The 13,485-nt window shown below is 43.2% G+C and overlaps 1 long non-coding RNA gene across 1 annotated transcript in view; it reads right to left on the bottom strand.

Moving 5' to 3' along the window:
* Nucleotides 1–12,028, bottom strand: part of LOC308101978 — a 58,509-nt gene extending 46,481 nt beyond the window's left edge. Inside the window, exons 1-3 of the long non-coding RNA XR_013934594.1 lie at nucleotides 11,655–12,028; nucleotides 7,666–7,764; nucleotides 5,437–5,478 (exon numbers count right to left, since the gene is read on the bottom strand). This is a non-coding gene — a long non-coding RNA (uncharacterized lncRNA). The remainder of the gene's footprint in view (nucleotides 1–5,436; nucleotides 5,479–7,665; nucleotides 7,765–11,654) is intronic.
* Nucleotides 12,029–13,485: the final 1,457 nt, after the last annotated feature.

The raw sequence follows: 13,485 nt of genomic DNA, 5'->3' as shown, positions 1-13,485 counted from the left end.
GTATGCGTGTGTGTATGTGGGTGTAGAAGCGTGTTGTATGTGTGTTTATGTGAGAGAGTGCTGCGTGTATACTTGTGTGTGGTGTGTGTGTGTGTGTGTGTGTCCGGCGGGCACAGGGCCTGCAGCGTCAGGCAGGCTCTGGCAGGGGCCCAAACACACAGCATAAGGACCCCTTGTGACATGTGAGTGATGTCACAGTTTAACCCACAGCCAGGAGGTGGAGGGACAGCGGGGGACACAGGAGAGAGAGAGAGACAGAGAGAGGACAAGGACAAGCACGGACATGAAGGTGGCATCAAGAGGTGAGAGAGAGAGAGAGAGAGAGAGAGACAGAGAGACAGAGAGACAGAGAGACAGAGAGACAGAGAGAGAGAGAGAGAGAGAGATATGTAAAGAGAGATTGTGAGTGAGAGATAAAAGATCGAGATATGTTGTTGCTGTCGGGTAGAAACCTCTTATCTCCATATTTTAACTTTTTGTGTTTTCTCGTAAATTAACGCCCTTCTTGATCATACTACAGCGTCACACAGAAGCATCAAAAGTATCAGATCTACAAGGTCTTGTAGATCTGCTACTTTTGATATTTTTTTATTTGAATCAGGAAAAGTAACAGTTTTGGACATATGAGGTTTACACACGACAGAGACCATATGTAGAGATTGTGAGAGAGGGATGGAAAGAGAGAGAGAAAGAGAGAGAGAGAGACAGACAGACAGACCAACCCGATCTCCAGAGATTACCGTAACATTGCACGGAACGAGTGCACTTCATTCCGTGGATAGCCGCCTCGGAACTCCCGAATTGCGTGCATATGTACGGCGCTCCCTTTGTGACAAAACCATTTCGGAGGCGCGCAGTCACAGGCGAACTGTCACCCCGTGAAGGACCACCGAGGGAGCTAAGGCGACCGAGTTGCCGTCCTGAACGGTGGGACGTTCGCCTGTGCCTACTCAGCGCCGTTTGAGTTATGTACCGATAGGCACAGAATCGTAATTGTTTTTGTGGGGACTGCTCTGCTTCCGGGTTTTTCCGGGTTGCGACTGGTTACGCCCACCGTGGGACTCGCCGTACATATGCACGCAATTCGGGAGTTCCGAGGCGGCTATCCACGGAATGAAGTGCACTCGTTCCGTGCAATGTTACGGTAATCTCTGGAGATCAGGCTGGACAGACAGACAGACAGACAGACAGAGAGAGAGAGAGAGATGGTCGGTACAGGCTCAGGACAGCATTGGGAATAAACAAGTCACTGAACAACAACCACCACCACACTAATTAAATCTTTAATCGCGATTATTTGTATGACAATTGATCATCAACTCAAAGTTGATGATCGTGACAGCCCCCCCTAGTGGTCAACACAGGAGCAACACAACCCCACTGAGTCAGACGGTCAAGCATCTCTCTATAATAACCCATTCAATCCGGGGAACGCATCTCTGTCGTTGTACATTTCTTTGGCCTATTCAAAAATAGCAGATATACAAGCTCATATAGCTTGGGATGGTAGCCAGGCTTACCCCGGATCAAAAACTGTGGGAGCCCATGGCGCCCAATGGTGACCATTGATCAGGCACCAGGCTGATTCATAGTCGAGCCAACATCGTTATGATTAAGTACGAATCACGTACTCATGTACTTCCAGACCCGCCAACATACTGAGCAGTTTCAACAAGCTCATACATGCTAATAATGGTGGCTTAACTAGGCAACCTCCTTTGTTTACATGTGAAATCCGTGTGTGTTTTCGGCTGTGGATCTGAGAGAAACCATCAACTACAGTTAACCTTGAGTGCACTTCGCCCCCCCCCCCCTCCCCCTCCCCCTTCCCCCCCATGACCACATCTCTCTCTCATTAAAGACATACTGAGCAGCGTTCTGACGCCTGTCGCTCGCAAACACAGCTCGTAAAGTCCAACAGAAAGCGGTCAGACTCCGCGTCACTCTCTATCCTCATCCTCTCAAGTCTGTTCTCCACCAACAGGGGAAAGCCAACGCCTCGTTTACTCGCCATTCATTGTGGAGACGTTCTTTTGTTTTCGTTTTCGCCGAAAATTGGCAAATCTTTGGCGAAAGTAGCCGATCTACAAGCTCACAACGTGATATGTCGTGAGCGTGCAGATCGGCTATTTGCGGTGAAGAGATATGGGGGGGAAAAAAAGAGGGGATCAAATATAAAGCGCTGGGGGACACCGGTCAACACAGTATTTAGGGTTTAAGTGGTTAACCCATTGAGACCGGGAACGCATCTGTGTCATTTTACATTTCTTTGGCTATTCAAAAATAGCAGATATACAAGCTCATAGCACGGCACTCTGTGCCGCGCTATGAGAAAAAATGTGTGCAAATCTTTGAATATATATACTGTATTTTTAAAGCGAACATTTGTAACTCAAATCTTTGCTTCTAGGGTGTCCCTGGAACTAAATATTTTGATATGGGGGTCGGCGGCCAATGTCCTTGACATAAAAAAGTTAGAACCACTGAACCACTGAACCACTGAACCACTGAAACAAGGTTTTCAGAAACCTGTTAGGATTTGGAGTTCCCGGATTGACTGGGTGAAGGATCTATTAGGACTAACAGAGTGCTGTGGCTCTTCCTCCCCGAGCCAGTCCCTCTGAACAAGTGTGTCAGACAAGTGCCTAAAATGTCAGAAGTGAGGCGAAATGTACGCCCGGTCTGGTGGAAATCTGATCCCAGACCACAGAGAGAGAGTAGTACACACTGTTCCAGAGGTGTGAGGCTTCACTGCTACCACCGGGGGGCGCCGGTGGCTCAGGAGGGTAGAGGGGCCACTTGGGGGAATCTGTATAGACCCCTTAACAGACGACGTCACTCTGACAAGAACCAGTATGCGCGCGCATGCCGGCACCGAATGAAACCCATTCTGTCACGTCTCGCTATAACAGTGGTTCTCAAACTTTTTCACGTCAAGGACCCCAAAATTGATAAATATTTGGCCGCGGGCCCCCATCTGAAAACGTGTTGTGCCAGGGACCCCCAGAAGCAAGGATTTCTGTTAAACATGTTCACTAATGTTCAAGATTTTTGAAAAATAGCAGATCTACAAGCTCATAGCGCGGCACTCGGTGCCGCGCTATGAGCTTGTATATCTGCTATTTTTGAATAGCCAACGTATAAAAGGTTTAAATTGGTTAAAATGTTTGTGATGCTATCTTAACTACTTTTGCTGGGGCCCCCCCCGAACGACCCCTGGGGGTCCCCGGACCCCATTTTGAGAACCAATGCGCTATAGGACGCGCCTCACTAGCCAACACACAAGAGGAGGTTGAAATAAACTGAAACCAGCGAAACCCCCGAAACAATATGTTGGGAATCGATTACATGAAACAAATCACCTGTGCGTCCAGCCTCAATATTGGTAAACAAATAATTGGTCTATATACAGTAGGTTCCCCGGACCGATCCCCTGACTCCCTCTGCCCTGGCCTGGGTTAGTTAGTGTCACAGTGTCTTTGAGAAAGACACCGAGCCTGAGCCACTAGCCTCGATCTCCAGGCTTTTAGTTTTTAATTTTGCTAAAAAATAAAAGCCTGGACCAGCGAGTCGGTGTTCCGGGCATAGGAAGTGGGAGTCATCCTCAACCAACCAGAGTGCAGTGGGCGTCGCTCCAAATGTAGGCTTCCCCAACGCTCCTGATTTCGTGTATAGAGGGGCGGGTGTATAGAGCCGGAGAGAGATTGCGCCTGATCCCATTGGTTCACCGATCTGTCCGTCAACCCCCGCCTCGTCAACACAACATTACGAGCGACGCCCACTGCACTCTGGTTGGTTGGGGAAATGAACACTTCCTCATACCGGGTACACCGACGCGTTGGTCCAGGCTTTTATTTTTTAGCAAAACTAAACAATAAAAGCCTGGAGATCGAGGCTACTCCAAATGTTATGCGGAGCAGGGTGGGGCTGACGGACAGATCGGTGAACCAATGGGATCCCACGCATTCTCTCTCCGCGAGATGTTAAACCCCGCCCCTCTATGCCAGATATCAGACACGCTAGGGCCAGTCTACCGAGCCACTAACGAGCTCCTAACGAGCAGGTTGGTTCCTTGCATGGATTTCCTCTGCCGTCTGTGTGTGACTATACGCCTGTAAATGTGTGAATGTATAATGCACATCGTAAAGCACTTTGGATAAAAGGTGCTACAGTATTATATAAATGCACCAGTTTACCTTTTCCCTTCCTAAGCCTTTCACATCAAAGATTACACCGTCTGTATATTGTACTAAAATGTCCTTGCATTTTCGGTCAATTCATTACTGGTTGATATGAGTATTTGTTTCATTTGATATTGTGTACTAGTGTCTGTGGTGTCTTGTAGGTTTTTTATATGTTGGTATGTGTATTTGTCTTGGAAAATTCAATAAAAACATTTGAATAATAATAATAATAATATATAATACACCCCCCCCCCACACACAAACACACACACATGCATACAGTTACACGCACAAGCGCATACATACACACATACATTACCTATGCACTGGAGCAGAATTACAATAATGCTTGTGTAATTCATTATAACAAAAGTACTGCATCCACAAGGAGACATTGGCAAAGGTGTTCTAATACAGTGCCTCAAAACAGACCAGTAAACACATGCACATCTCCTGGCTGGCTCACTAAACGACTTACACAGATAAATAAAACGCACTGGGAAAGGTATATCGTACGCAAATGCAGTGTTGATTTTGTCGACTAAAACGATGGCGAAAAATGTTCGTCGGCTACCTTTTTTCACTGACGAAAACTAAATAAAAACTAAATAAAAACTAAGCTATGATGACTGAAACTACGACTAAATATATTGACAATTTCGTCAAAAAATTAAAACTAGACTAAAATGTTAGTGAGGGTCTAGTGGAGAAGAGATCCAGTAGAACTAAAAGACAAGTCATTTTATGTTTTCTTGCGCTCGGGTGTTGCGCTCTGAAAATAGCAGATCTACAAGCGCGACGCGTTGTGAGCTTGTAGATCGGCTATTTTCAGCATGCAACCAAGTGTAAAATCAGCCATTACAACGCCATCAAAGCACTGCCACAATACATTTTAGTCGACTAATCAACTGTAGATTTAGTCCATAATCTTATGACATTTAGTCAACTAAAGCTAGACTAACAGTGAAACATTTCAGATGACTAAAATATGTCAAAAGACTAACTGGAATTTAATTCAAAAGACTGCTGAAAATTTGCTGTCAAAATCAACACTACGCAAATGGGGGGGGGGGGGGGGGGGGGGGGGATCATGCCACTGCTTTCATTTATCGCCAGTGGAGATAATGTTTCATTGGGTCTTGAGCTGAGAAGTTTGGGAAAAGCCCTGATCAAGAGACCCATGCCGAGAACATAGTGTGACCGTGGGAGGGAAAGGGGCGCTTGGTGAGACAGACAAAAAGCATGTCCTTACCTTGGCTAGGTTGGTGCTTTCAGCCAAAGGCAGACAGCGCCCCTGCAGGCAAGAACAAAGTACAGCATGTCAATTTCCAAACAATAGGTTTTGCACATAATTATTACTGTCCATTAAGCCTGTTGCCAGTGTGGGTTCAGAGTTTGTTTACTTTCCAGGGTTTGACTGTATACCTTTCAAGTGATTGTACAACTAACACACCTCTCTCTTGTTAATTATGGAATTAATACAACCGTAATGTAACAACCATATACAGTAGACCTCTGCGTGTATTCTTAACCAGTTAAACCCTCTAGTCCCACGGTTCTCAAAGTGGGGGTCCGTCCGCGACGCATAGCCAGGGGGTCCACGATATAATTCAGATATTGTTTTATTTTTTGTAATGATTTTTTTTATTGGGGAGAGGGAGGCTGAAAGTTACAGGAGTTCTTACTGTAGTATGGTGTGTGAGAAATGAGACAGACTCCAGTCACTTTCAAATTAGAGCACTGCAGAGGGCAGGTGTGTTTGCCTGTGTCAAGCTGACACTTGTTGACGCTCGTTAATGTTATAGGCATGAAAGGCAATTATGCTTCTGCACTGTTAATATGCCAACATCTAATCTAAGATTAGTGGGACTTATTCAAATGACCACCAGTGAGTCCCGGGACTCATTTAATTGAAACAACACAACTGTATTATATTAGATGTATTAGATATTTATTAGATATTATATTGATATTATAGCTATTCTATTTGATTAAATATGTGATGTTGTTACCTGACAATTAGTTGACTTTTGGTGAAAAGATACTTTATATCTTTTATATTATTATGATATTTATATCGGTATCGATTGATATCGGAATCGGAAATTAAGAGTTGGACAATATCGGAATTCGGATATTGGCAAAAAAATCAATATCGAACATCCCTAACAATACATTTATTATTTTAAAGTTGAAGCACCAACTAAAAGTCACCTTTAGACTGGTCATTTTACATGTCTGTTTTTATTAGGACTATAGAAGTGTTCATTTTCTGAAGTCTGAACCATTACAGTAAGATCAGTTACTTGAAAAGTGTGCTGTCAGGTTTTGCACAAAAGCAATTTGAATAAAATGACTATTGGCACATGATTCATATAGTAGTAGTGGTTTCTGTTTTTGACTATGAAATGGGTCTGAATGATTTAGATTGAAACGTTTTTAATTCAAATAGTTCCAATGGCATCTAAATGTACACATGTGGTTGTAAGTACAGTATATGCTTATCGGTGTTGCGAGGATGAGGGGGTACCTGGAAAATAAATCTCCCCTCCAAGGGTTACCTGGGCCAAAAAAGTTTGAGAACCCCTGCTTAGTAAACTGGACCTGAGTTGGCTCTGTACTTTAAAAAAATTGCTGCGTTGTGAGCTTGTAGATCTGCTATTTTTGGCAAATGTTCCCCCAGAATATGAATGCTGGAGTTCAAGTGGTTAGGAGTGCTCCAACTGACTGACTGACTGACTGACTGACTGAGAGTGTGTGTGTGTGTGTGTGTGTGTGTGTGTGTGTGTGTGTGTGTGTGTGTGTGTGTGTGTGTGTGTGTGTGTGTGTGAGTCAACACAAGGATGCAACAAGAGTAGATAACAGGGAAAAGCAAGGCAGACATTTTTGTCCAGGGAAACTTAACATAAAGGGACGGTAAGTCATATTGTTTGGTTGCTAGAGTGTTTGTTCAGTAACAGGGGTCTCCCTGTCTCTCCGGCTCTTTAATAAACAGAAAATACATGTACAGGTGGGTTACCCATTTATCAGCTCAATTTTATAGTGTTTCAGTTCCAAATTTGGTCTGCTCACTTCTGTGTGTCATCACTTCCAATTTCACTTGTTTATCCATCCTGTATCTTGTGTGAGTTCCGTCCCCTGACTTGATCAAACCTGAAAATGCATTTTCTGTTCATTAAATACCTGGAGAGAGGGGGAGACCCCTGTTACTAAACAAACACTCTAGCAATGAGTACTATCAGATAGAGATATTTAAGACTTATTTCAATAGGCGAATAATTCAGGGGAACATTCGGTAAAAAACAGCAGATCTACAAGCTCACAACGCGCTGCAACACGACGGGTTGTGTGCTTGTTGATGGTAGGTGTAGAGGGGAAAAAAAGGAGGGGACCAAGTATAGATCCCTGTCAATGAAGTAGGCCTACAGGGTGGTAAAGAAACAGATCCCTACATATAGAGAAGAAGATGGTTTCAACTCACCATTGCAGAGGACTGACAGAAGTGTTGTCCAGTGGTTGTATGGTGGCTGTGTCATGGTTCTCTGAGCCAGCTTCTGCCATGATGTTACTCACTGCTGTTCTGTGAATGAATGAATGAATGAATGAATGAATGAATGAATGAATGAACGAACAGGTGGACAACCATGTGTTTAGTTAGCTACATGTCAACTGCAGTTATAGCAAAGATGGTGGATATAGAAAGATACGCTGTCCCAATTTGAGCCTCTAGAGGCAAAATGTACACAAAATGCATACAAAATTTTGGTCTCTAAGTAGGCGATCTCGCAATCCTTCTATGTTTACCAATAGCACCCGAGAGGGTGTCGCTGGGACAGAGAAAGATCGATAATAAAGCTGATTTTCTCCTGATGCGTCTCTCTGAAAAAAAAGCCATTTTAGTGTCAAAATGTTCTGAATATTGTGTGGCTTGTGGCGATTGGGTCCAATATTTTGTTCAGTGACCATGGGGTAAAGGGCTCATTCAGAGGCTGTGTTCACGTTCACTTCTCCCATTGGAATTAATAAGACTCCAACCTGCTTCCGGTCTCCTGAAAAGGCGGCCACCTACCGCTGAGCCAATCAAATGAAGCCATGAGAAACTGACCGGAAATATGGAATACCACCTTCTGGAAAAGGGAACTACAGTCACGCACAGTAACTGAGTCTATTACAACTATTGTGGGCATGTCATAATGCTTTTTACAAAAAACTAAACAAAACTAAAATTGGCAGATCGGCTATCTTTAATATTTTTTAAAAGTTAAGTTGTTAATTTCCTCCGCCAAGGAGGTAATGTTTTCACCCATTTGCCTGTTAGCATGTTATTGTGAACAAAATTATGTAACATAACATTCTATAATAATCTATCATTCAAAACATAACTTCCAGGTCCAACTAAATCAATCTGTCTAAATAACAGACTACTATGAGCCATGTTGGGTGCAAGTGTCTTTCAAAGACTGATGAAACTTTTAAACTTGTAAGCTAATTTTTCTAATGCAATGTGAGCTCTGTTTACACATCTCTTTATGCCCTCTTAATTAAACATTCATGTCTTGCTTTGGGTTTGGTGTGTTTCATGGTTTGCTTTGGCAATGCAATCATTAAATGAGAAAACATACCAATAAAGCCCCTTTGAATTGATTAAAATTGAATTAAAACCTGGAGACCTGGCCTATTATGTATTGTGCTGTGGCGCCATCTGGTGGCAACATAGACAAAGTGAAGGGGAGGGGGCGGGGTAAAAGAGGGGTGGAGAAAAAGGAACGTGTGTAAAGGGGAAAAAAATAAAAGGGGAAAAATTCAAACACTCTTCCTGGAAATCGTAGGCAGTGTTGCCATGTCCGCTTATTATAAGCGAATTTGGGCTTGTTATTCGGTGAAGTTGCTTGTAAATTAGGCTTGTTTCTAAAGTGTAGTTGCTTATTTGGGCTTGTTTCTTAGTTGTTTATTTGGACTTGCTTCACAATGTTTAAATCATTTTAACCAGTGGTTCTCAAATATTTTCATGTCATGAATGCCCAAATTAATATGCATTTGTCCCTAAACCCCATGGCCCCATCTGAAAATGTTTCGTACCAGGGAGCCCCCTACCAGATTTGTGGGTAACCTGAAGACTCGCCCCAAAACACACTCGCCCCCATTTTGTCCAGCGGTTATTGTATTCTTGTATTTGTTTCACTGAGGATAAGTGTAATGGCAATTTCCACCTTTCAATGTTCCAATAGAGCGTCGCAGTTCCCGCCCACTTCCGTTTTTTTTTGGTGCCGGAAGAAAAAACTCAATGCATTTTTCCATTGACATTTCCAAAAATATTCATATCTATTAATTTAAGCCTCGAATCAAGCCATCATGAGAGCACATGAATCATGACCATAGAACGTTTTTTTCTGTGATTTTTTTTTTTTTAAACGGCAAAACAAAGGGTATTTATTAAATATAGTATATCATATAATTAAATATAAAATAAAAAAAAATCACAGAAAAAAACGTTCTATGGTCATGATTCATGTGCTCTCATGATGGCTTGATTCGAGGCTTAAATTAATAGATATGAATATTTTTGGAAATGTCAATGGAAAAATGCATTGAGTTTTTTCTTCCGGCACCAAAAAAAAACGGAAGTGGGCGGGAACTGCGACGCTCTATATTGCACATTACTTCACAGGTGTGGTGTATGGAGTGATCCTGTGCAGTAGAAAAAGTAAAAAACAAACAAGATGGATGTCCAGTCCAAAAACCCAGTTTTAGGTGTATTTATTGCAGTTTGCAGTTGTTATGAACATACCATTGATATTGCAGTGTCATTTCTGTAGTGAATCTCTGATTTGTGGTTCTGCCTGTCTGTTTCTCCTTTGCTGCTGCTGGTAAGAATGGTGTGCTCCCAGTACCTGTGTGTCCTGTGTTGTTCTGCCTAATCATTGCACCTGTGACCCTTTAAATAACCACCCAGTGCTGTCAAAACCAGAGCCCGCCACCCAGTGTCCACAAGTAATAATGCCAAACTACCAAATAATATAACACCATCGAAATGGCTCCTACAATAAGGTTAGAAAGGTTTAGCGTTAGCCATAGTTTTACTGAGGTTTAGTTTAGGAATAAGGTTAGGTGTTGGCACCGTTTTACTGAGGTTACATTTAGGAATAAGGCTAGGTTTAGACATGGTTTTTACTGAGGTTACGTTTAGGGAATAAGGTTAGGTTTAGGCATAGTTTGAGGTTACGTTTAGGTATACCAGTCTACCAGGTGAATACCGCCGGATTTGCCCCGGGGTGTGTTTTGGGGCGAGCGTTTTGGTATTCAGATTTATGTTTAAAAAACATTCCACATTTTTCTAATTTTCTTCAAGATTTTTAAAAAAAATAGCCACTGTTAAAGTGCTCATGTGTTTTGTTGCTTCTTGGGCTTGATTTCATGGACCTGGCTGCTTGTTTACCGCAGAAAACCTGGCAACACTGATCGTAGGGAAGAGGGAACCCGCCACAACTTCACCACATGACATGTCAGAAAAGAAAATGCGACACTCCTTCCTTCCACTACTAAACACACTAAAAGCAGGCCCGCGTTTCATTCAATGGCCGCTGCTTTAAACCAAATTAACCCCCAACACTAGGCTAATTGTGTGGGGGAAAAACACATCAATATCGTTATTATAATAATCCAACTGCAAAGTCAGTGTTGTTATATTATTCACCTTCATCGCAAAGAGCCATAGTAGGCTGTGAGTGGGGGGGGGGATTCTTTTGAATGGGAGTCGATGACAGCAATCGATTGACGATTATGTAACAGTAAAAACACTGTCATAATAACACAGTAAATAGACTATAGATCTAGCCTTGGATCAAGACTATCGTAGATGCATTTGATCGATTTTTGACATTTTTAGATATGAAAGTAAAAGTCAGACTCGATAAAATACATCTATGATAGTCTTAGATCCAATGCTATAGACTACTAGATACAAAGTAATCCCGCGTACAGTATGGATACAAAGTCCATGGCAGCTGTGTGTATATGTGTGTGTTAAAGTGGTGTGGTGGTCTGGTGTTTACGTGTTGTGTTGTTGTAATAATGTGTGTGTGGGAAGTGTGTGTTGGTGAGGTCAGGGTATTTTACGGTAAAAGGACAGGTTTTTTTTCTTCTTACTGGAGTTGGCGATGTTGCAATCACACACATTCTGGTGGTGGATGTCGCTAGCCGACAAAAAAGCGCCGATCATATAGCTACGCATTCATATACTACGAGGCTTCTTCACTCCCTCGTAAAAAAAAATATATGTAGGCTATTTACAAATCGTCTCCTTGCTGGACTGCCTAACACACCTACTATGTCTCTTTGCGACGAAGGTGAATAATAACAGGCAACAACACTGACTCTTTGCAGTTATATTATAATAATAATAACCATATTAATTGATGCCGTTATGGCGTGTTTTTCCCCCACTTAATATCGCATGATCCATTTGCTTACCTTTTTCTCCTCCTCGTCAGGGAGGTGCAGCCACGGCAAGTCTCACTGTTGTTTGGAGGAAAACGCGAATATTTTTTTAAAATCTAACAAGATGTGCGCCCATACATACATACAGTCCGTCCATGGATGAATCATGACGCAGACTCCAAAAATCCTTCCCCTCCAAAAAAAAATGTAACAGCATCGGACTCGGAGGAGCAGGAGGAGGAGGAGGAGGTGGTTGAACATCATTCACAGTAGAGGAAAAACACACACCATATCCATAGCATGTCGACATATAGGCTACGTGTGTGTATGTGTGTGTATGTGTGTGTGTGTGTGTGTGTGTGTGTGGAGTGTGGACACTAAGACATGATGTGTCCCATGGGCAAGGCATGACGGAGCAGCTATAGGACTCATCATCATCTCCTTTGCATCTTTGCACAGTCATACGGCCAGGGTTTCTTCCAGAAGAGACCACCCCACACACATACACACACACACACACACACACACATCTGTGGAAACCGCCACTAGCAGCTCTCTCTCTCTCTCGCTCTCTCTCTCTCTCTCTCTCTCTCTCTCTCTCTCTCTCCCTCTTGTAAAGCCTCCCACAGTTAGGAGGGGGTTTGGTGGTTTGTGCTGCACACGGTTCCCTTTCCACGCGTGTCCGTCCCAAAAACACATTTATTAAGGGTTTAATAATGACAGAGGGAGCGCCCGTATGTGACACACACACACAGAGAGAGTCCGTAGCTGTAAGAAATTGCGCAGTTTATATTCCATTGAAACGGAGACTCTCTCGCTTTTCACCCTCCGTCCCTGTTTGAAGCCTCTCTCTCTCTCTCTCTCTCTCTCTCTCTCTCTCTCTCTCTCTCTCTCTCTCTCTCTCTCTCTCTCTCTCTCTCTCTCTCTCTCTCTCTCTCTCTCTCTCTCTCTCTCTCTCTTCTCCCCCCCCCGTGGGTGGAAGACTCTTTGGGCATAAACACTGTATAGCCTCTAGGCTACTATAGTACTTGTCCAAATGCCATTATCATCACTACTATTCACCAATTGGACAATTGCCCCCCCCAGGTTTTACCTTGTTACTTGTGTGTGAAAAGGTCATCTGCACAGTTTGTCACTGGAGTCATCCCAAATTGTAGCTGTTTTGAAAGAATAAGTAGCCTAAGTTACTGTTAAATTCAAGTCAACCGATCTTCACGTTCTCATCCCAGGGGCTGTTGTCATTAAATTGAACTATTTTCTTGTACGGTATAAGGATCTTATAGTACATTCTCTCATTACCTCTAGCAAAGAATGACTATTCAGATGATACGTTTGACTTTTCCCACTGTTTTCTCCCAGCCAGCCAGCCAGCCATCCATCCATCCGTCCATCCATGCATCCAACCATCTTCAACTCCTTATCCGAAGTCAGGTCGCGGGGGCAACAGTTTCAGCAGAGAGCTCCAGACTTCCCTTATGCCATTTCCCAAATCCCCCCCACATAGTCCCCATGTAAAACCCTATTGGTTGGTCTTGAGGAGGCAGACCAGTGGTTCTCCAATCTTCACGGTAAAAGTGGGTAAAAGTGGGTTCCCCAGTTAGGAACCAAATGGACCCTTACAGGTCTGTAACTCAAAGAGTTTGTACACTATGAGTTATGGGGTAAATGGTGCATTTATATAGCACTTTTATCCAAGCTTTACATAGATTGTGCATTACATTCACCCATTCACACACACATTCACACACCGATGGCGGAGGAAACCATGCAAGGCACCAACCTGCTCATCGGGAGCAATTAGGGGTTCAAGTGTCTTGCTCAAGGACACTTCGACACTAACTCTTCGGGATCGAACTGGGAACCT

The sequence above is a fragment of the Gymnoscopelus braueri genome (assembly GCF_963280865.1).
Source record: "Gymnoscopelus braueri genome assembly, chromosome: 15".
NCBI classification, from domain to species: domain Eukaryota; kingdom Metazoa; phylum Chordata; class Actinopteri; order Myctophiformes; family Myctophidae; genus Gymnoscopelus; species Gymnoscopelus braueri.
The sequence above is the reverse complement of the archived record's forward strand: the minus strand, read 5'-3'. Positions and strand labels throughout refer to the sequence as shown.